At 51.3% G+C, this 22342-nt stretch overlaps 1 long non-coding RNA gene across 1 annotated transcript in view; it reads right to left on the minus strand.

The window, feature by feature from the left end:
- Positions 1 to 20184: 20184 nt before the first annotated feature.
- The window catches only part of LOC117797428, a 10872-nt gene continuing 8714 nt past the window's right edge, over positions 20185 to 22342 (minus strand). Inside the window, exons 2-3 of the long non-coding RNA XR_004622383.1 lie at positions 21694 to 21757; positions 20185 to 20239 (exon numbers count right to left, since the gene is read on the minus strand). This is a non-coding gene — a long non-coding RNA (uncharacterized LOC117797428). The remainder of the gene's footprint in view (positions 20240 to 21693; positions 21758 to 22342) is intronic.

Raw genomic sequence — 22342 nt, forward strand, 5'->3', positions numbered from 1 at the left:
AAGGACTCCCCGGGGAGGCACAACTCTCCCCCAGCCGCTCAGCGAGGGCAGTTAAAGAGCAGGAGCCCTGGCAGACCTTCTGTTTGAACCTAGCACTGGGGTTCTGGGCCCTGGTCCCTGGGAAACTAACTTATGCTAGTCAGGAGTCTCAGAGTTGTATAATCACTCCAAGATCAAACCACATAATTTCAGTGGTAATTACTTGAAGAGAAAAAAAGATCCTTAGACCTCAGTGACAATAAAACGTCGGCGACTTATGAAGTACAGAGATGGCTGTGGGCCACAGGGCAGTCTGGAGCACCAAGCAGAACGCAGACTTGTAGGGCGACTGGGTCAGACATAACAACTGTGGGAACTTTATGGAAAAGGGAGGGGTCTGTGTGCCCCTGGAATGATCACCCAAACCCGTAACACTCCCATCATCTAATCGCCATCTGCCAACAAACTCCTACTCACCAGCTATACCCCACTTGGAATGCCCTCTCCTCTGGAAGGCTGCCCAGACCCACTTCCCTTTGCCTGTCCTCCCCCACGATGACTTTCATAGGGCTTTCCCTGTCCCCAACTCCATGCAATAGGCACCCCGTCCCCCAGTCCTTACCTTCAAACTTCTGGCCTCCACCAGTCACCCTGGGCTTTACTTTCTCAATGGCTCCCTTGTGTTTCTGGCTTCCGTGCCAGCCCTTTGATAAAAAGCCAATTCTCCTCAGTTGTTCTCTGCCTTGCACTAGGTACTTTGGACCTTCTGGAACAGACTTGCTCCAGCACAGGCACAGACTCAATTCCTTTTGCTCCATGCCCTGCGGCTGTGGGCCAGCTGGGCTACACCCACACACAGTCCTGGCTCCCAGAACTGCAGCCTGGGCGAAGCTCCAGGACCTTGGCTGCACAGTGTGGGAGGACAGGCATCCCGGCCATGAGACACATTCCCACCTCTGTGCTCCTGTGTCTCGTGGGTAGCACCCTCTTGTATCTTCGTCTGTCTCTCTTGCCAGTCTCTGCTTCTCAGAGGCTGAGACCCTGCTTTATCTTTCTGGGTCTCTCCAGAACTTCATGTCGGGGCCTGACACCTAACAGGTTTTGATAGATAATATTATCTGTCCATAATTCTTTCCTTACTCCTTGTCTCTGACACCGTCTACTGTGGACAGAGTATATCTCTCCATCCTCTGACTTGGAGCTTGGCCATGTGGATTGCCTTGGCCAAGGAAATGCGGGTGGAAGTGAGTGTGTCAATCTCAAGGTAAAGCTTTAAGCTTCTGCCAGCCTTCTTGAAGCTTCTGTCCTCCACGATGAACAGACAGCCACTGCTTCCTTGTCCTGGGTCACAGAACGAGTCCGTGGGGGGCAATCACAAGCCCACACTGAAGCCTGGACTCCAGTCTAGCCCACCTTACACCGCAGAGCCCACCTCCAGGTCTGCGAGGACGGGATACATAGTTGCCGCCGTGAAGTCGCCGAGATTTGGCTGGTTCGTTCCAGAGCACCAGCACACACGAAACTAACGAATACCCAGTCCCTCGGGACCCTGTTGAGGGAGCACGGAACGAGTGAGTGAAAGCACAACTCGTTGTCAAGAGAGTCAGCTCAGCCCCAGAAACAGTTCACAGGGACTCAGTGGTTCTGCACGTGTGCTCCCCACACCAGCAGCCCCTGTATCACCTGGGAACTTTGGAGAAATGCAGGTTCTTGGGCCTAGCCCTGGACCTACTGAGTCAGAAACTCTGCGGAGCGGGGAGTAGGGGGGAGCCCAGCTACCTGTGTTTTCTCAAGCCCCACAGGTGATTCTGAGGCACAGCTGGGTTTGGGGAGCACTTCGGGAACGCTGAACTAGAACGGCCTCCTTCAATCTGGGAAGCGTTTTAAAGGCCAAAGCCCAGTTAACCATATACCTTGACCAGCACGGACACCATCATCCCATCTCACCTAAGGTGCCCTGAGGCATTCCATCCAGGCATAGAACTTTCGTGTCCAGTGGCTCCCCACTCTGGCTGTATACTAGAGTCTCTAGGAGGCTTTCAAAACTCCCGATGCCCAGGGCCCACCCAGACCAAGTAAAACAGAATCCCTGGGGGTGAGATCCAAGCATTAGATTTTTTAAAAACTTCTCCAGGTTATTTCAAATGTGCAGCCGGGGTTGAGAATAAGCTTTCCTTTTTGAAGGGAACGGGGCCCACCCAGCCCGGGTTCTCCCACCACCGTCCGCTTTTCCCGGGCACCGTGCCAAGCATGGTGCCTGGCGTCCCCGCGTCAGCACTTAAGAACCTGAAGGCTTGTTAAATGTCCTATGTCTTGGTACATCGGCAGCACGTCTGACCAGGTGGGCCTCCGGAAGCGGGGTGCACGGGCAGGAAGAGCATGGAGCAACCCCGGCTGGTCATTCATCTTTTCCGCCTAGCCGGGCTACCTCCTGCGTGCTGGGCAGCGGCTGAACGCTCGCCAGTCTGCCCAGTGGCCGCCCGGAGCCAGGCGGCCGCAGAGAGCGAGGGCCTGTGTCGGGCTGGGAGGCCCTCAGACGTGAACTTGTGCTTGCAAGCACCACTGGCAGTGCTGGGCTCCCTGGAAGGTGCCCGGGCCCCTCTCAGGAGGCCAACTGGCTGGCAACCCTCCATCCCCACCCAGACCGGGAAGGTGTTGGGGCTGCTTCGTTCCGCTGCCTCCCTCTCCGCATGAGCTACGAGGAGCCCAGACCTTTCTCCCTGGAAGCTTCCCCTCTGCTCCTGCCTTCTCTCTTCACAGCTCACTGTAAGCCTCCTGCCCACCCCCCACCCCCCGCCCCAATTCCAGTGTGAGCGATTCATAAAGGAAGAGCTCCCGGGAGAAACTGGCCAGGGCACGGGGGAAGCAGGCCAGGCCAGGCCTGGGCGCGAAGCCCATTGCGTGTGCAGTGTCGGGCCCAGCTCTGCAGAGGGGAGCTCCCGCATGACCATTCTGGACCCAGGGCAGGAGGGCTGGGCCTTCCCACCCCTGGGCCCAGCAGTCATCGGCGGTGGGCTCCTAACCACCCTGGGGCGGGCGGGCGAAGGAAACTCCTGGGCACCCCCACTCTCTACATGTGCGGGCAGAGCAGCTCGAGCAGCCGAGACCAGGCCTGCCGGGGAGAATCCCAGGTGCGGTCCGCTGGGAGCAAATCCGCCGGAGCCTCTGGGAGGGCCGTGCGGCCAACAGTAACAAGGACCCGAGGCAGAACTGCCGGATCCAATAAGTATAAAAGTCACCCAGAGCCACCTTACCCCAACGACAGGGACAAAGTGATTGCCCGCATGCCCAGTCTGCCCGCCGGGCCTCAGAGACCAAGGCGCTCAGGCCTTAGCCAGTCTGTCACTTGGTCAGCCAGACCCTTTCATTAGGTATTCTTGCATCCTTTCGCCCATCTTTAAATAATGAAAAGAAGGCTCCAATAGTTCTGGAAGTTGTCCCGATGGCTGGCAGGTCCTGAAAATAGGTTGGGATTGATTGATTGTAGTTATAACCAGCAGGCCCCGCCGTGGGCACCCCCCAGCCCATGCATAATGTAAAATATACAAACAGCAGACAGGGAACAAAGCCAAGACCGTGGCTCTTTACTTTGATTTGCGATCAGCTCCTTTGAAATCCTCTGTATTTAGAAGACTTGGAGAATGAATACAGTCCAGCTTCATAGCCCCCCTCTCCCAGGTCCCGAGACCTCCGGAGCTGAGGAAAGAAATGCAAAGTGCATGCAATGCTTGAAGCTTTTGTGGGGGCCACCAGGCCAAAGGGGGCGGGAAGGCAGTGGGCAGGTGGAAGCTTTCAGGAAGGCAAGGTGTGGATCTGTAGAGATGACCACAGCCCAGCAAATCTCACTCATGGTCATTTTCTCAGATGAATTAAGACACAGAAGGGATAGAAAATGCCTCTTGATGGAAAACCAGGGTCCCTGATGAAATTGCTGAGCCACAGAATTACCCAAACCCGAGGACCTACCGGGCTTCTTAAAATGCAAGAGAATGCATTTTTCTGGTTATTTAAAAAGAGGGAGAGAAGAAGATGCCTCCTGAAGGACTCTAAATGCTCTTAGAGTCTTGAGGTATTTCGAAAAGGTATTTCCATGTAGAAACTTTGAGGCATTTCATTTCAAAAGTACAGCCACTTGAAAATCACAGGATGTAGCAGGATAATTAGAAAGGACTAGAAATCATTGTCTTAGGCTGCAATCCCCCCAGAAGCAGACCCTGAGACAAGAATTTGCGTGTAAATCGGTTATTTAGGGGACTAACTGGGGAAGCACTGTGGGGTGGTGGGGAATCACAGTAGGGAAGGGCATATGGGCCCATGGGGCCTCCATTACTGGGTTGTGGGGACAGCCAGGGCTCGACAATTCTCCTCAAACTATCTATGATGAGGATTTGGTCCGCGTTTTTTGTTTTGTTTTGTTTTAATTTCCAAACCGTCATGAACCTATACTGTTTTATCCTTGATCATCTGAGTAGACAATAAAAATGAATTACTAGAAACATTTTAAAACAAAGACAAACACAAGCCCACTTTTTTCTTTTTTTTATGATCAGGTGCACGAGACCTATAATTACCTGCAAAATGACTACAGAAGTTCCTAAATGCTTACTCTCGAGTCCCATACGTATCACAAACCAGCAATAAACAGCTCCCAGACTGACACCAGTTCGAGGATCGCACTCTGAGTTTGCCCATCTGGGAGGCGAGGGAGCTGGGGTATTTATCTGCAAATGCACGGGTTGAGGCTTGCGTCCAGGGAGAGGTAGCAGGGGCGGCAGACTGGCACCACGGCTCTCTCGCCCTCTGTGTGAGCGCAGCAGAAGCCTTTGGACCAAGAGACGCAGAGGAGGCTGGCAGCTGGAAGGGCAAGGGGCGTGTCCTGAAGGAGTAAGGGCCTAATGGGGCTGGGAGCGGGGCAGCCACAGCATTCTGGATCCATGATGGGACCACGAAAGTCATCGCCCCGCCTCTTCTCCTGCAGGAATTGGAGAAATTGGTCCCTGAGCCAGTGATCGTCCCACCGGGGCACTCCAATGTCACGGAGGAACGTCACAGCCAGGACTAGGATAGAGGAGAGGGCTCTCCCTGCTTGCCTGTCTCTTGCTCAAGTTGGCATTCTCCTAGACCTCTGTTTGCCCGGTCCCTGGTACCACGGGGACAACTGCCAACCGGGACACAGGCGGGGTCATCCGCAGCACGGCCAACTCCCACAAGGGTGAAGCTGGCTAAACTCTCATCCACCCGTTAATCCCCTGGGGAGTGGAGGAAAGGTCCATGGATTTAGCGCAAAGCCGGGGCCAGACCACAGATCTCCTGGCTTGAACCTGCTGCGTGACCCTCTGAAGTTCTGTTCCCTCATCCGTAAAATGGAAATGCTAACCTGTGCCCTACTTACCTCCCAGGGCTGTTGTGAGGATCAAGTGCGATAAATAAGGGAGTGAAGTTTTTGAGAAGTTTAGTCGTCTGTAGTCGGCAACCGGGAGAGGGACACATTACCCAGAATCCTCAGCTCTCAGATCCCAGACCCCAACTCAGTAGTGACTTGAAAAGGTCTCTGATTAAATTCGACACGGGATCTTGGCTTGGATCCTGGATCAAAAGACGAATGCTGTAAAGCATATGACTGGGGCAATTGGCACTATTTGAATGAGGCCCGCACAGTAAGTAAGAGCTGTATCAGGGTCTGATTTCTGAATCTCTGTGTCGTATCAATGTCAGGCTTCCTGGACTTGGTCACTGTACTGTGCTTACACGGGAGGATGGCTGTGTTCCTAAGACGTACATCCGGAAGTATTTAGGATGAAAATATCATCATGTCTGCAAGTTATTCTCAAGTGGTTCTCCCCTAACAATAACAACACCAATAACAGTAGCAGAAGAGCAGTGATAACATGGGTGTATGTGACGCACGCGCACGCACACGCACACAGGGAAGAGAAAATGTGATTAAAAGGTAAGAATTATTGAATCTCGATGACTTGTATGTACGGGAATTTATGTGACTGTTTTTGTAATCTTTCTGTAAGCTTGACTTTTTTTCAAAATGAAAAGGTTTTAAATAAATAAGAAATAAATTGGTCATCTCCTTCCTCCAAAAAAGTCTCGGAGCCTCTGAGCCACTCTAGACATTGTACTAACACTGGAAACTTCCTGGTCCCTCGTTCGGAGCTGACTGACTCATATTCCACACTGGTTCCTGATAAACTTGGTTCTTTGATTTCTCAGCCCAGGATAGAATTAGAATTGGAAAGGCCTGGAATTGGAAAAGGAGAGTGAGGTTGGGACCTATCAGAGACCTCACAGCAGTGGAGCAAAAATTCACTCATATTCGGGGTGATCTCTTTTCTCTACTCCATGCTGAGCCTACCCAAAAGGTAGAGTGGTTCAGCGTCTCTGTTCAGGAAGAGAGAGAAACACAGCCATCAAAAACAGTTGGAAACTCTACATTGCTATTCAAAGAAGTCACTGTGGGGGATGCTGTTGGTTGCCTCTCCAACAGCCCTTTCCTGCTTCTTTCTTCCCTGTCCAAGCCTATCTGCCTGAAGATACTAAGACTAGCCGATACTTGCTCTCCCAGGCTCCCCTGTGGCTAGGTCATGGCCATATAACCCTGGGCAGCCAGAGGAGGAGGCTTCCGCATAGCTTCTGGGAAAGGTGCTCCTCCCTGATTGAAAAGGGTATGTAATGAGGAACTCCTCTTCATGCCTTGCCTCAGACATGATAGAATAAGGGTATGATGCCTGGAACTGTGGCAGCCATTTTGTAATCATGAGGAGACAAGCTGAAGATTAAAAAGCAGTATTCTGATGGTGGAGAAGGATGGGAAGATCTTCAGTTCTTAACGACCTGTCTAAAAAGTTGAATTAACCAACCCTGAAACCAGACTTCATTAGATGTTCTCATTATTTAAACCACATTTTGTTTGCAAAACCTATTACTTGCAGCCAAAAAAATTCTTATATCTCACTGGGAAAACACCTGTTTTCTGGAAACATCTATTTCTGCAGAGCCTTCCATTCTCTGTAATGTCTTACTGTAGGGAGGAAGGTTGGGAACGCCTGAACAAAACATGGGAGATGAATGCCTCTCAAAAAACCGCTTGGAGAGGAAGCAAATATGACTTGGGGTGATCTTAGAAGCATGTCAGCCCAACAGGGATTCTGAAACTGTCAATATTGTTCATAGGACCTCCTCGCCATTAGTTGCCCAAAGCAACTGCATCATGATAACCAAGAAGGGTTGTTAAAAATCCAGATGCGGGGCACCTGGGTGGCTCAGTGGGTTAATTGTCTGCCTTGATTTTGGCTCAGATCATGATCCCGGGGTCCTGGGATTGAGCCCCATGTCAGGCTCCCTGCTCAGTGGGGAGTCTGCTTCTCCCTCTCCCTCTGTTCTCTCTCTCTCTCCCTCTCTCTCCTTCCCTCTCTCTCTCTCTCTCATAAAAAAAAAATCTTTTTAAAAATCCAGATGCCTTCATTTCTTCGGAATCAGAATCCTGGAGTCCACACGCCATTCATTCTCCCCAGTGACTTCATGAGTTTAGGAAAGTTCCGGATGACTTTACATCATGCAGCTTCTGATCTGTTCCATCCCATTGGTTCTCTCCACGCTTCCTTATCCCTTCAGCCAGCTCCCCCTCAGATGCAAATAGATTCTCCTTCTCTTCTTTTGAAGAGCAGTTTCCCAGCCCAATCCAGCTTCTACCCCAAAAGGTTTCTGGAGGCACTCCCGCACAAATACGGTCCTCTCCCTAAGAACCATGTTAACGAGTATAAATTTATGCACCTTATTGTATTAGCAAAAATCAGCTGCAATTGTCAAAGGTGGTTCCTAAGTCAAGAAGGCTCTGAATGTTGCCGAAAATAAGGGAAGAGCATGCTCACAGAAATTCCCCTGAGGTGTCCTGGGAGTTATTCTTATCTCTCTTGTGGGTGTAATTTGGCCTGTGGTTCTACTGTGTTTTCCAAATCAGTGACTTTTGGTGTTTCCTAGCCAACCATGGGAGGAAGTCCATTGGGAGCCAAGCAAGGCCTGCTTCGGGGCATGGGAGAGTGGAACAGGGCTAAATGCGGACAAGACCCATGGAGAAAAGGGCATCCAGCCTCCCCACCAGGGACCAGGGCTTTACCATACCATTTCCCCAGTGCTGACTGCTCGGTTCCCCACGAAAAAGAAAAAGGCTCGCTTTGCACCTATTCCAATGGCCTTCACTTGCCTTCCTCCATGATGGGGCCCCAAAGCTTACACACGACAATTCCCAGGATCCTCCATAGTCAGGTGATCCGGGTACCAGCGATCCACCACACTCAGTAAGGTTCGGCTGCAGACGTGAGCGACGTGGGGCGTCAGACCCACGCAAGGACATCAGATCTTCTGGCAAGAATTGTGGCAGATGCCTCTGCTTTGGGACAACTGAGGCAGAGCTGCTGGCACCCAGTGCTGAGGGTCGACGGGGCTGAGCTGTAGGTTTAGGGGTCAGGGAGGTTTCAGCTAGAGTATTCGCTTTCTGAAGTTGGGTGTTTCCTGTGAAGTCGTCTGGGCTCCATTGCCCAGGAGCTGAAGCATCTTTGGCCCTCCTAGGGATTCATTAGCTACCTAATATTTTTTAATAAATCCCTTTCTGCTTAAACAATTTAGAGTGGACACTGTTGTTTGCAAGTGAGAACCTTGAGCTATTGGGCGGCGATTTCGATATTCCCCAAGTGAGAAAGAGATAAAACTAATACCTTTTTTAAACACAAGAAAGCACCCTTGCACCCATCCCCCATCAATAACCTTCCAAAGGTAACCACTGTTGTAATTCGTATGCACCATAGATTAGTTTTGCTTGCTTTTGAACTTCCTACCAATGGAATAAATCATACATTCTATACTTCAGTGTCTGGCTTCCTTGCTTAGCCTTTTTTCCGGTGAGATTCTTCCGTAGTCGGTCTTTTTCAGTGCCGTGCAGGATTCCGGTTTATTTCTCCATCTTCATATAGATGGACATCTGGGTTGTTTCCAGTCTGGGGGGACCATTAGAAATAAAGCTTCTCTGTGAACACTCTGTGCTCACCAGCAAGTGGAATTGCTGGGTTATGGGCTCAGGGTTCGCTTCAGCAGATATCGTGAAACAGGCTTCCTTCCAAAGGGGGGTTGAGCAAATTTACATTCCCACCAGCAGTGGATAGGGCAAAAGACCTTGGCGAAGGTCTTTGTCTAATTTAAAAATAGCCACCAAGAGTAGGGAAGTCCCCACCTACCAGGACCGGTCATAGCGCAAGCGATATTGATTATCGAAAGTTTGAAGCGAAGGTCCCGAAGAAGCCTATCTCTGTGGCATTCTATTGCAGAGACCCTGAGCTGGACAGACTCAGGTGGCAAAATCTTAGACTTCCAGCACCCGGACTCATGGGACAGGCAAGGTGCAACTGCATAGAGAGAACAGAACCCTCCCATAAAGACTGTAATCCTAAAATGTCGAGTCCAGGAATGATCCTGTCATGATAGAGTACGAAGGGATCCTTTTCCACTCCTTCCGTTTTATCCCACCAACTCCCGTTAGCGTTCTCGCTCCCTCCATCATAACTCCCCACCTACCCCATCCAATCAGTCCCCTGCTAGGAAGGAAAGTCCCTGGGCACTCACTTGGGGGAGCATAGATGCTGAAGTTCTACAGACCTGGGTTTGAATCCTGACCCTGCCCAGAGTACCTGGGTGCAAAATGTAAGGATTGGCAGTTGCTTGACCTTGATAGCGAGGGTCTCCTTACATGTTGCGCTCTTAGTGCCCGACTTGCTCACTCTAGTCCAGACCCTGATCTTTACCATTACTAATTGAATGTCTCGGACAAGTTGCTGAAGTTCTTGTTTTAAGCCATAGTTTCTTCATCTGGAAAATGGGAATCATATGAATATCTACTTCAGCGGTACTTATAACATAAAGCGGTAGCACGGCCCCGGATAGTAAATGTTCAGTGAAGTTTAGCTGGTGTCATAATCAAACCTAAGCCAGGTTCATTTTGCTAACAGCATGATTATTGGAAATTGTGGGGATCCTGAGCAAAAATTACTGAAACCCATACCTCTTCCTCTCCCAGTTCTGTTCCACCCAGTCCCACGATGATCCCTTTCCTCACCATTCCCTGGACAACTCAGCTTGAGACCAAATACTAATCTTGGCCTTGGATGGCTTTGGTTATGATGGGCACAGTGCAGCCTACCTTCCCAACTCAGAATCTCACCTCTAACACTCTCAAGGTCAGGCTCACAGTCTGCTTAGGGCAGCTGGTCTACCAGCCTTGGGAGGGGATGAGGGTCAAACAAATCAATAAGATGGCCCCAAAAGTCCTATTCACCTGTAAAGGCAGATGGAGATCCACAGAGACATATGGATGAAATGATTCAGAGCTTTGGAGACATATTCCAGAATAGACTAGTGTTTTCTCTCCAGACAGAATAAAACCTTAAGCTCCCACATTCTCTTCGAAAGTGAAGGCTCATTCATTTCCTCTTACAGTACACCACCAAGGTGTGGGTTCATCACGTTCTGATCATTTTTGTCCCCTTTCCCAGCTCAGAGGGTAGAGGAGACAGGGCAATGTCTTTTACACAGTCTTGGAGATTGATATCTCTCTCTCTCACTCACTCTCTCTCCATCACATGCTCGTGGAATTAATGTGGTATCAGCAAAATGAACAGTGTGATCTAGAATTTTTTTTCACTTTTTTGTGTGGAGATTTTGAACCATACAAAAAGAGATAGAATTATAGGGGCACCTGGGTGGCACAGCAGTTGGGTGTCTGCCTTTGGTTCAGGGCGTGATCCCGGCGTTGCGGGATCGAGCCCCACATCAGGCTCCTCTGCTATGAGCCTGCTTCTTCCTCTCCCACTCCCCCCACTTGTGTTCCCTCTCTCGCTGGCTGTCTCTATCTCTGTTGAATAAATAAATAAAATCTTTTAAAAAAAAGAGAATTATATAATAACTCCCCACATACCCATCACACAACTCCAAAAATTATCTATTTATGATCAATCTTCTTTCATCCACTCTCTTATCCCTATGTTATTTTAAAGCAAGTCCCAGACATCATATCACTTCATCCATAAATATTTCAGCACACATCACTAAAGATAAGGACTCTTTGTTTAACATGGTCATATTCCATTATCGCACCCCAAAATTAACAAAAATTCCCTAATGCCATCAGATACACCATGCTCAAATTTCCGATACTCTCAAAAATGTCATAAAAACAGTCATGACACATAGTTTGTTTGTTTTGAATCCAGATTCGAGTAGGCTTGGGACTTTTCATTTGTCTTTACTGCTATTCCTTTCTTCTCTCATGGCCACCTCTCTGGGGATGATTACATCATAGTTCTAAAATTCCTGCCCCAAATGTGCACATGGCTCACTTTGCTGATACCACATAAATTCCATGAATACATGATGGAGGAATCGGGAGGGGCTTAGCGCACACTCCTAATTGTAGCCCATCAGACTGCTATGTGCTGGGGCTCAAACTGTCGACACATCATAAATTCACAGAATTCTCAGCAGGGGGTGGGGGGCTGGGACCCTTTTGATTGCAACCTCTCAGGGAACATTGTGTTCCCGGGTTCTCTCTGCTTTGCTAATTCAGCATCCATTCTGCCAGCACAGGGAGGGCTGGGGGACAGATTTGTTTCCAGAATGGACTCTCTCTGCCTCCAAAGTGGTTTGCTGGCTCCATCAACCCCCACAAAACCCCCGACCTCCCGCCAGGCACCCCTGCTCTAACAGCCCAATCATCAGCCCTTCACCAACATGGTAGACGGCTTCAACATGGTCAGTCAAGGCCACCAAAGTTGCCTCGAGGGCTCAGGCAACCACCTTGATGGGGAATGTGTCGAGGGAGGGACAGGGCAGGTCGGGGAGAGTACGGGGGGTCGCTGGAGGTGCAGGACCCCGAGGAGGCACTCTCACTGCAGCAAAGACTCCCTCCCATCTGCCTTCCCACACCCAAATGACTGCGCTTTGGGTGATCACGTTTCAGGCAACTGCCCCTCTTCCGGATTTGGGAGGCCCCCCCAAAAATGCATACAGCCAGCCAAAGCCTTGCCTCTCAAAGTACGGTCTGGGGACCAGGCACACTGCCCCACTCGTTGGAAATGCAGCAGCTCGGGCCCCACCCTGAGCCCACTGAGGCAGCATCTGCGTGTTAAGATCTCCAGGGGCTTCGCGCACAGGTCAGAGTTCGAGAAGCATGGCAGCAAGGACAAGCGTCTGAGTCCAGGGTGGCAGGGCCGGGGGCTCGAGAGCTGGGATCATTTTCCTCTGTGCCCACGCGGTTCTCAAACACTGCCCGCAAGGGCCACCACTTCTTAAAAATGTGAAGGCGGAGCCCAAGAACTGGCAACCTTGTAATCAGGACTAATGGGTCTCACCATGGAAAATGAGGTTTTTCTCTGCCGGCGCCCAAGGGCACAGTCCCTGGCCCCATCTCCTGACGCCCACCGTTGCCCTCGGAGATCTCTGTTCAGGGAGAACTTGCTTTTAAATGAGAGTCAATGGACCAGGTCCCGAAGCTGTCAGACGCAGGAATTTCTGGTGCTCGTGACTGTTGTAATTAAAATCATCCGAGTTGACTAAATTGGCCGAAAAGGAACCGGGCCCACATGACTGCCGTTCAAAGGGGAGCAAAATAGCTCCTAATTTGTTAATTAAAAATATGAATGCACTCCACACGGAACGGCTGTGCGTTAAATTCTATTCAGATTCCATTAGGAAACAATAAGCCCTGTGCCCTGATTTAGAGGGACCCGGTTCCCCCAAATCTGGGTGGATTTGGCCGGGCTTTTTTCAGAGAACAAATTTAGAACTTGCAAAAAGACCTTGCAGAGAAGTCAAATTCCTGGGGAGACTTCTCTGGTAAATCAATCTGGTAATTAGAAAAACACACCGATAGATTGGATCTGCTCTCTATGTCTCCATCGTACTGATGAGGCTGCTCAAAGACGGATATTTCCAGAGCGCTGGGCGAGGCATTTCCTGCCCGCTCCGAAATGCACCCGGAACGCAGCCACCACCGGGGGGAAAACCGATGGCTCAGAGGCCAGAGAAGAGGCAGGGGGACAGGCCTGATGAAGCCGGGTCACCGAAGGGGTGGGGGTGGTAGGTGGAAGCCACGCCTGGGTCCTACTCAGCCTGCTCTCCTCTGCCCCAGGTTTCCAATTCACTAAGCAGCCGTGGGGCGGGCAGCTGAGAATAAAAGATTTAAAAAGCTGGGATGCACGCTCTCTGATGGCCCCGCCAGCCTTGTGGTCCTGTGGCTCCTCGGCCCCGAGGGTCCCCGAGGCTGCCTCTCTCCACCCCTCCACCGCAGAGCGGGGGGATTCTTCATTCTCCAGACTGGCCCGCCAGGGACCCAGGGCTCTGAGGCAGTTTGGGGATCGCTGAGAGCCTGAGGCCAGATTTGAAAGGCTCTCTCCAGAGGAGCGGGCTTAGTCTCGTCGGCCTCCTTGGGGTTGGTGCTTTCCTGAGGCCCAAGGTTTTCTCCGGCGATCGGCAGAGCCCCGCTGGCACATTCTCCTCTCCATCACTGGTCCTGCCTCCTCCTCCCCCTCCTCCCCCTCCTCCTCCTCCTCCTCCTTCCACTTCCACTGCTGGGCTCTGCGGTTCATGTGTCTTGCGGGGCAGGAGGGCCATGTGGGGGTCGGACCCACGGTGGAAATCCAAGCCGCGCAGAGGTGGCGTCCTGGCACATGGGCCGCGCCGTGTCTGGACCTCAGGCTTGCCGCAGCCCGCGGAGGGCATTTATGATGGCACAGCTCACCCAGCTCTCAGGGGAGAGAAGGCACAGGGCCTTCGATCTCCCTCCCTGCCCCTGGATGGGGGCCAACCGTGCCCTCTCGGGGGGCGGTGTCTGCCTCCCACAGCCTCCCCGGCGGCAGGTCTGCGGCGAGCGTTTTTCTACAACAGCAGCAGCTCAGGGCTGTGTCAGGATGTATTTATTTTACAGACTCACTGGTGTTCTTTCAAGGTGTGGAATCCGTGGCTTTGCCTTTATTAGAATGAATTACTTTTAACGCCGACTCAAACGGGTCTTCAGAAAAGGCGCTGTGTATGTGTGCTCTTTTCCACCACGAGAGAAGCGAGGGAACGGAGGGTCAAGGGCACACACTTGGAATCAGGCCAATCGGGTTCAAACCGCAGCTCCACCACTTACCGTCGCCGTGACCCTGGGCCAGTACTTAATGCGGCAGATGCTGCCAGCGCCCTGCTTGTGTGCGCTCGGCGCTCTGGATTCCCTTGCAAGCTGGCAGCTTCCTGCCGCGAGAACCTGCGAGAAGCCTGGGGGCTTTCTCTGACCGCAGGAGCGAACGCCACTTTCCACAGGGCAGGACCGAGGTGCCAAGAAAGTTGCGACTCCCGGGAGCAGTCTTCAGCCAATGAGGCCAGGAGTCGGAGGATAAATGCCCTAGCTCCCCTGCCCTCAGAGGTGTGGTCTACACTCTGCCGGAGCTCCCTGGGAGGACTGGGTAGCAGTCACCCACGGCACGGATCTGCCCATTGCCGCTTCTTCCTCCTGGTGCTCTCTGGAATCGCCTCTTTTCAACGACTACTCACACTCCGATCTTGGCTCAGGGTCTGATTCGGGGGGAAGACTCACCCTAAATTGCCTAACTTTTGAGTTTACTTACCAGTAAACTTGGGGCAACATCAGTACCCTCCTCATAGGAATCGTAGTGAGGATTGAAAGGGACGCGCCGTGCAGAGCTCTTAGCTCCGTGCTTGGTGCGTAGGAAGCACTGTAAGTTTGAGAAATTACTATTATTGGCTGCTAACCTGAGGACTTCCTCCCACTCTCAGAGACCGCACCTCACAGTCCTTGCCAATGCAATTCACGGGGCTGCTTCGGTCATTCATTTACACTTCACACACAAAACACAGAAATGGATTGTGGATGACTTTGAAAATGTCGTAGCGTCCAGCCCCTTCTATCAGCTTGGCCTTTCTTTCGAGGGGTCATTTGTCTAGTCCAAACAATGAGATGGGAGGTCTCTGGAGGGCACGCGCTTTCCCGTCACCGGCACCCCGAGCCTGCACCTCTAGGTACCTGAAGGCCACCACCTCTCACTTCTTCGCTGGGAGAACAAAAAACCGTCGTTGTTGCCGATCTTCAGGTCCACGGAGGTCACTTGTGCAGCCGCAGACATCGGGAGACGCAGGTGGGGCTGGAATGGCCAAGATGGACCCAGTCATGCTCCTGTCGGTCGTCCTTGGCCGTTAGTAAGGTGGCCATGGTTCTCCTCCATGTGGCCTCTGCAGGTCAGGTTTCCTCACAGCAGGACTGCTGGGTACCAAGTGAGAGCACCCCGAGAGGACAAAGTCCGATGTGGAAGTGCTTAGAGGCCTCTGCTTGATGCCCGCTTGTGTCCCTGTAACCACAGCAGGTCACGTGGCTAAGCCCGCAGAGGCAGTGTGGCAGAAGGCTACACAAGAGATGAGTACCGGCGGCTATGGTTCACTGGGGGCCGCCGACGTGACAAGCTGCCGCGGAGGGCTCCAGCTCGCAAGGCCTCCTTAATCAATCACGGGCGCAGCACCACCCTCCCAGGATATATAATCGAAGCGACTAAGGATGCTCCATCACCATCTCCCCAGGTAGCTTTCCCCTGAGGGGGCTGACCCACTCAGCCCCCACAGCGTCTGAGTCGCTGGATCATTTAGGGTTCTTTTGGTTGAAAGTCACAGAAACTCAATTCAAACTATCTTGAAACAGTGAATTTATAATTTATTGGTTGGTGTACCTAAAAAGTCCAGAGGTAGGTAGCTTCAGGCATGGCTGGATCTAGGCATTCAAACGACATGCCTAGTACTCAATTCTCTCTGTCTGTTTCCATTTATTGGTTCTGCCCCCCTTCGTACTGACTTCATGTCAGGAAAGCTTCTCTGGAGTGGTGGGAAGATGCCCATTGGCAACTCCAGGCTTACATCCTGCTACCTTTGAAACTTAGGCTTTATTCAAAGTCCACCAATTTACATGTTAATGTCACCCAAAGACACCCTCACAGAAACATCCAGAAATAATGTTTGACCACATCTCTGGGCCCTGTGACCCAGCCAAGTTGACACCTACAGTGAACCATCACAGCTGGTTTGTCAAACGACAAGATGCTGTTACCAGATAAAGGGGAGGCAAGACCACAGACATCACGAGAGTCACAACATAAATAGTGAAGCTCGGCGAAACCCACAGCCGGGCGTCTGAGGGACGATTAGTCAGGCCTCCCCTCGGCTTCCCCTCTCTTCTGCTGCATGTTTTTGACCATCTCAGCGCTCAGAAAGTCTTCTCACAGGGGAAGATACGAGAGGCGAAGCTCAAGTCAGCAAATTTGCTAATGACCCTAATACCAAGTTCTCTGAAGAGGAAGGTAAACAACTATTTAAAATAAATAGCGCACAATTGTTTTGTTATAGTTATTCTTCTCAGCAGCATCTAGTGATTTAGAGTGTGTTATCTAGTCATTTCTCAGACCACCAATTATCAAGAATTAATTATTCCCAGGGTGACACATGCCCTCTTTCTAATGATGATTGCTAAGAAGTGGGGGAGATTTCCCGCTGACAGCAGGAAACCAGTCGCCACAAGTCTTGCGAACAGTTGTCGCAAATGCTAAGCAGGGCTGTAGCACATTAGTACCCAGCGGGCCATCCCAGGAAGCCGAGGACATGGCACCTTTCTTCAGGGGACACTGAACCGATAGCCCCTTGGAGCAGAGCAGGAGAAATGGAAGCAAAGGGGATGTGAATCTATCACAGAGTCATCAAAAAGCGAAGGGCCTGGGACACTGATAGAAAAAGAGACTAAGACTTCAGCTCCACCGCGAGCTCTGGAACTGGAATGGCCCTTCAGAGTTGTCCGCCATTGGGCTGAAATGGCCAGACCTTTACACTGTCGCATTGATTAATCACTGGATGTGAGCTGGCCCAGGAAGGGGTGTGACCTAGGGTCCTGATCTCAGAGGCAGTCCCTGAAGATGCTGACCACCAGAAGCCTAACACCATTCCCAGCAACTGGGTCAACCAATCCTTCACTGAAGGGGACCTGGGAGGTGACCACCGTGCCTACCCTGAATGTCGTCGTTCACACCAGTCCTCGCAGGAGACAGATGTGTAATGCAAATGTCTCCTGTAACACCTCAACCTTCAGAAAGGAGGTTGTAGCAGAATGTCCTGTTGGAGGTTGAACTTGTATTTTCACCTCCATGGCATTTAGAGAAGTACAAGGGAAACTCTCGGGCTCCCTTTGGGAGTGTGAGTCACCAGTGAGGCATGACATCCCACCAGGCTGGATAGAATTGGCCTTTTGTGTTTAAGGATAAAAAGTGGGGAGGTGCCGGGCCAATGTGGGCTTCCCTGAAGCCCGAGTATAAAAGGATTTTTGTGATTTAAAGGTCCGGACCCAGTCACAAATAATCAAGCTCAATTGTCAGAAAAAGAGGGTAAGATCAGCCCCTTCGGGGTTGGAGGCCCTAAAGGAGGGGTGTCTAGACCCTGAGGAGCAATAGGGGGACAAGGAAATAGCCAGGAAGGGGGCACTTTGGGCCCCTGAAATAGTCTCACGGTTGCCCTATCTTGTCTCATGGTTGGTTTGTGGCCCAGGGGATTGGGAGGCCTGTGGCTGTGGGAAGTAGGCATCACGTGACTGCCCAGAACAGTGATGAAGTCCCCCTTGATGCTGGGGAAACTCACACAGCCTGGTCACCAACAAGCTGGATCCTGCCCATTTCTGTGCATTGGAAACAAGTGCTATAAATTCCCTAATCTTCCTGTTGCCCTGGAAGTCACAGGCCAGCTGCTACTCGGTCTCCACACTTGAGCCCCCCCCACCTGGCTCCCCCCCTCACCATTTCTACCCACCCCTCCCTGCCTCCAGCAGAAGGTCTGATTTCCTACAAAAAACACTCTTCTCTGCCCCCCAAAACCTCTTCTGCTCTGCTTGGTTTTACCCACAGATCTTTTAACAGGCAAGGAGTCTTTTTTTTTTTAAAGATTTTATTTATTTGACAGAGACAGACAGCCAGTGAGAGAGAATACAAGCAGGGGGAGTGGGAAAGGAAGAAGCAGGCTCCCAGCGGAGAAGCCTGATGTGGGGCTCGATCCCGGAACGCCGGGATCACGCCCTGAGCCGAAGGCAGACGCTTAACGACTGCGCCACCCAGGCACCCCAAGAAGTCTTTTATTCCACAATTCAGAGATGAAGCTTGAACTGCAAATAATCCAGGGAAAGCAACTCCTTTATCTGAATTCACATGAAGGCATAAAGGACAGTGAAAAGAAGTGTCTACAAGAGGGGACGCTGATGGGGAAGAGGGACAGTAGTAATAAGGCAGAAGAAGGCTGTGTATTAAGGACCCCACCACGTTGCTAAGGCCCAGCCCTGATGAATCTACACAAGTATAGGCTGCTATTACTTTGTCAGCCTAGATTCATGGTTCTCTACCCTGGCCACACCTCAGAATGCCCTTGGGAGCTTTGAAAAATGACCAAGGCCTGGGCAACACCCCAGACCAATTAAATCAGAATCTCTGCAGGTGATGCCTAAGAATGGGGAGATTTTTTTAACTCCCAGTTATTCTAACGGACAACTGGGGTGAATGTATTAGTCAGCTATTACCATGATACTCCTGCATAACAAGCAAACCCCAACTTCCCAGTAGCTTACGAGAGGAAACATTGTTTTTTCTCACTCACAGATCTGCAGGTCGGGGGCAATTTAGGTGATTTCAGCTGGGATCCATTGGACTCAAGCCCAGATTAAAAACTGGACCCAGGTCTGCTGTACTTGTCTTATCTGGAGACAAACGGCTGTGCAGGATAAGTCCCCCCATGGTGACAGTTGGAACATAAGAGGCTAAGTAAGCCAAATCATGCAAGCTCATATAAGGCCTCAGCTCACATTCATTCCCGATGATTCCATTGGCCAAAACAATTCCCATGGCCAAGGCCAGCAGGGATGGGGTGGGGAAATAGAGCTGACCCTAGCAGGAAGTACCACAAAGTTACATGGCAGAGGCTATGACGTATCATTCCCTAATAGTGAGGGAGTGTAAAGAATTAGAAACAGTAATCTAATCTGCCACAGCTGGGAATCATTAGCCTATAGGCTAAGAAATAATTCTTGTCCCAAGTGATTTTCATTAAGGGATCCTACTGTTCATGGGGTTCAGCTCTGCCACTTATTAGCTGTGTACCATGGGCAAGTCACATAACTCCCTCATCCTCAGCATTCCCCTGTGTAAAATGGGGATGATAATCCCTAACCTGCTTCTCTCAAAGGGCTAGTGGAAGGGCAAAATTAAGTGAGCATTTGTGAGTGCACACTGCTTTCAGTCTGCCTAGCCTCTGTAAGAAAGATCACAATAGCACATTAAAAAACATTTAATCATGGGAGAAAATATTTCCAAAAGACACATCTGATAAAGGGCTATTATCCAAAATATACAAAGATCTCTTAAAGCTCAACAATAAGAAAACAAACAATTAAAACGGGCCAAGGGGCATCCGGGTGGCTCAGTTGGTTAAGCATCCGACTCTTGATCTCAGCTCGGGTCTTGATCTTGGGGTCATGAGTTCAAGCCCCATGTTGGGCTTCACGCTAGGCATGGAGTCTATTTAAACAGAAAGAAAAAAATGGGCCAAATACCTTAACAGATAGCTCACCAAAGAGGATACACAGACTGCAAATAAGCCTATGAAAAGATGTTCCACGCATGCCACTAGGAAAATGCAAATTAAAACAACAAAAAGCTGCCACTACACGCCTATTAGAATGGCCAAAATCCAGAACACAGACAACAGCAACTGCTGGTGAGAATATGGAGCAACAGGAACTCTAGTTCATTGTTGGTGGGAGTGCAAAATGGTACGGCCACTTCGGAAGACACCGTGGCTGTTTCTGCTTACCATACAATCCAACAATCATACTCCTTGGTATCTACCCAAAGGAGTTGAAAATTTATGTGCCCACAAAAACCTGCACGTGGATATTTATAGCAGCTTTATTCATAATCACCAAAACCTGGAGGCAACGAAGACGTCCTTCAGTAGGTGAATGGATAAGTCAACTGGGGTCCATTCAGACAATGGGATCTTATTCAGCACTAAAAAGAAGTGAGCTATCAAGCCATGAAAAGACATGAGGGAAGCAAGTGCATATTACCAAGGGAAAAAAGTTACCATGTAAAGGCTACATATGGTATGAATCCACTTCTGTGACATTCTGGCAAAAGTAAATCTGTGGAGACATTAAAGAGATCAGTAGTTGCCAGGGGCAGGGAGAGGAAGGGATGGCTAGGCAGAGCACAGAGGATGATTAAGGCCATGAAGATACTGTGTGTGTTACTCTAACGCTGGGTAGATCTCCTCGTACCTCGGTCCAACCCCATAGAATGTGCAATCCTAAGAGCGAATGCTAATGTTCTTTGAGTGATAATGAACTTTGAACTTCGGGTGGTAACGACGTGTCTGTGTAAGTTCATCAGTTGTGCCAAACGTACCACTTTGGCGGGTGGGTGGGGGCTTTGGTACTGGAAGGGCTACAGGTGTAAGGGGGAAGCGAGGAGGTGGGAAATCTGTGTATCTTCCTCTCGATTTTGCGGTGAACGTCAAACTCTTCTAAAAACTAAAACCTGTTAATAGCACACCAAAGAATCTGATCAAACGCCAGATACGAGCTGAACCCTCCTGTTGATGTGTGTGACTGGGAGTTCCTGAACGTGCCGAAAGTCACGCAGGGGCCTGGCGCAAGAACATGAGCTGGGATTTCCCCGCTGGCCGTGGCCCCGGAAGGCCAGTGTGGGGCCTCCTTCTCCGACCTGGACCCCTTGACCTAAAGCAGATTCTGTGAGGCTGTGGCGCTCATCCCCCCACCCCGGGGGGCCTGGGGCTCAGTTCTGAGCACCCTCGGCCAAGTAGTGTCTTGGAACTGCACGAGCCAGAGGAGTTGGTTGCAGCCGGCTCCCAGTGACTGGCCAATGCCAGAGTCTCCAAGCCCCGCCTCCTTGCTTCGATTTCTGGATGACTCTGCGGGGCGTCTCCCAGGGGATCAGCGGGCCTCCGGTGCAACCACGCTCCAGTCCAACCTGCCCGCCCGCTCCTGCCTCCTCTCCTGCCCTACAGGTGCTGTTCTGGAGAGCACCCCTCCAGAGGCTGCCCACAAATCTCTAGCCACAGTCTGCTTCCTGGGGAACCGGACCTGAGCGGCACCCCGGGGGCAGAAATCACCAGGTTTTCACAAGGCCAGACAGCGGGCGCCTTTACCTCCGTTGGAGGCCTCCGAAGCCCTGGGGCTGGCTCTTGGCGGCCGGTCTGTGAGGCGGAGCAGCAGCGCTAAACCTGGTCGGAAAAAGCAGAGTCCTCTTCAACAGAAAGACTCCAGCTGCAGCTCGAAGTAGAGCCCTCGGGACCCCCCTTCCTGCTGTTTGTGCTGCGAGTGTGAGCACGCGTGTGTATTTGTGTGGTTGGAGCGAATAAATGTTTAAATCAGTGTGTCAGTTATAATTAGAGCGACTCTCCGTTCTTCATCGCGGAACGATTCCTTCATGCTTAACGCCTGGAATGTCATTTTCCACTGTGAAATCCTTATTCTTCAAGGCCTAGTGCCAAAGTCGGCTTCGTGAGGCACCTCCCCCATCCCCCCAGACGGGATCTGTCTCTCCCCGGGCTGCGGCCCCAGGGCCCTTGACTTACACGCTCCTTTGCCAGTCCCGTCCTCCTCCATGGCAGGGGCCATGCCCCATTCATCTGCTCCGTGCTGGTCACACCAGGGGTCATCCAAACAATGTATGAGGGAAAAGCAAGGCCGGGAGAGAAGCAGTTAATTCTGGCCATGCCACCAGGGGAAAAGCACCCAGCCAGGTCTCAGAAGGTCCTGCCCCACAGAGCTGTCCTGGAGCTGTAAGATTCCCACCATCCGAAAGCAAACAGACCCACCTGCACCTCCCATCCCCCCCGGGAACCCCACATGCGGTTAGCGACCCCCCCCAGGCCAATTGCCTGACTTCCCCAGCACCTGGCAAGAGGCTGGAGCACAGCTGCCCCCACCCCACCCCCTGGCCCTTCTTGGTATAGGGCCAAGTTGCAGGGCTAGGCTCCGAGCTTTCAGGGCCCGGCTGCCTCAGACTGACCGAGCAGCACATTATTTCAGCTGATGAGCTTATCAATGTGCGGTTTGATGTGTTTGGGGCAGGTGTTAACCCAGGGCAAAAGCCATGGATTTTCACTTGAAATAAATCCAAGCAGAAAGGCTCACCTTGCTGGAGGAGCCTTCCCTTCACCTAGTGCGGCACCCTTCCCACCCACCCCTCCCCCTTGCGGAGGGTGACTATAGGTGGGGGGG

Source organism: Ailuropoda melanoleuca, chromosome X (genome assembly GCF_002007445.2).
Source record: "Ailuropoda melanoleuca isolate Jingjing chromosome X, ASM200744v2, whole genome shotgun sequence".
Lineage (NCBI taxonomy): Eukaryota > Metazoa > Chordata > Mammalia > Carnivora > Ursidae > Ailuropoda > Ailuropoda melanoleuca.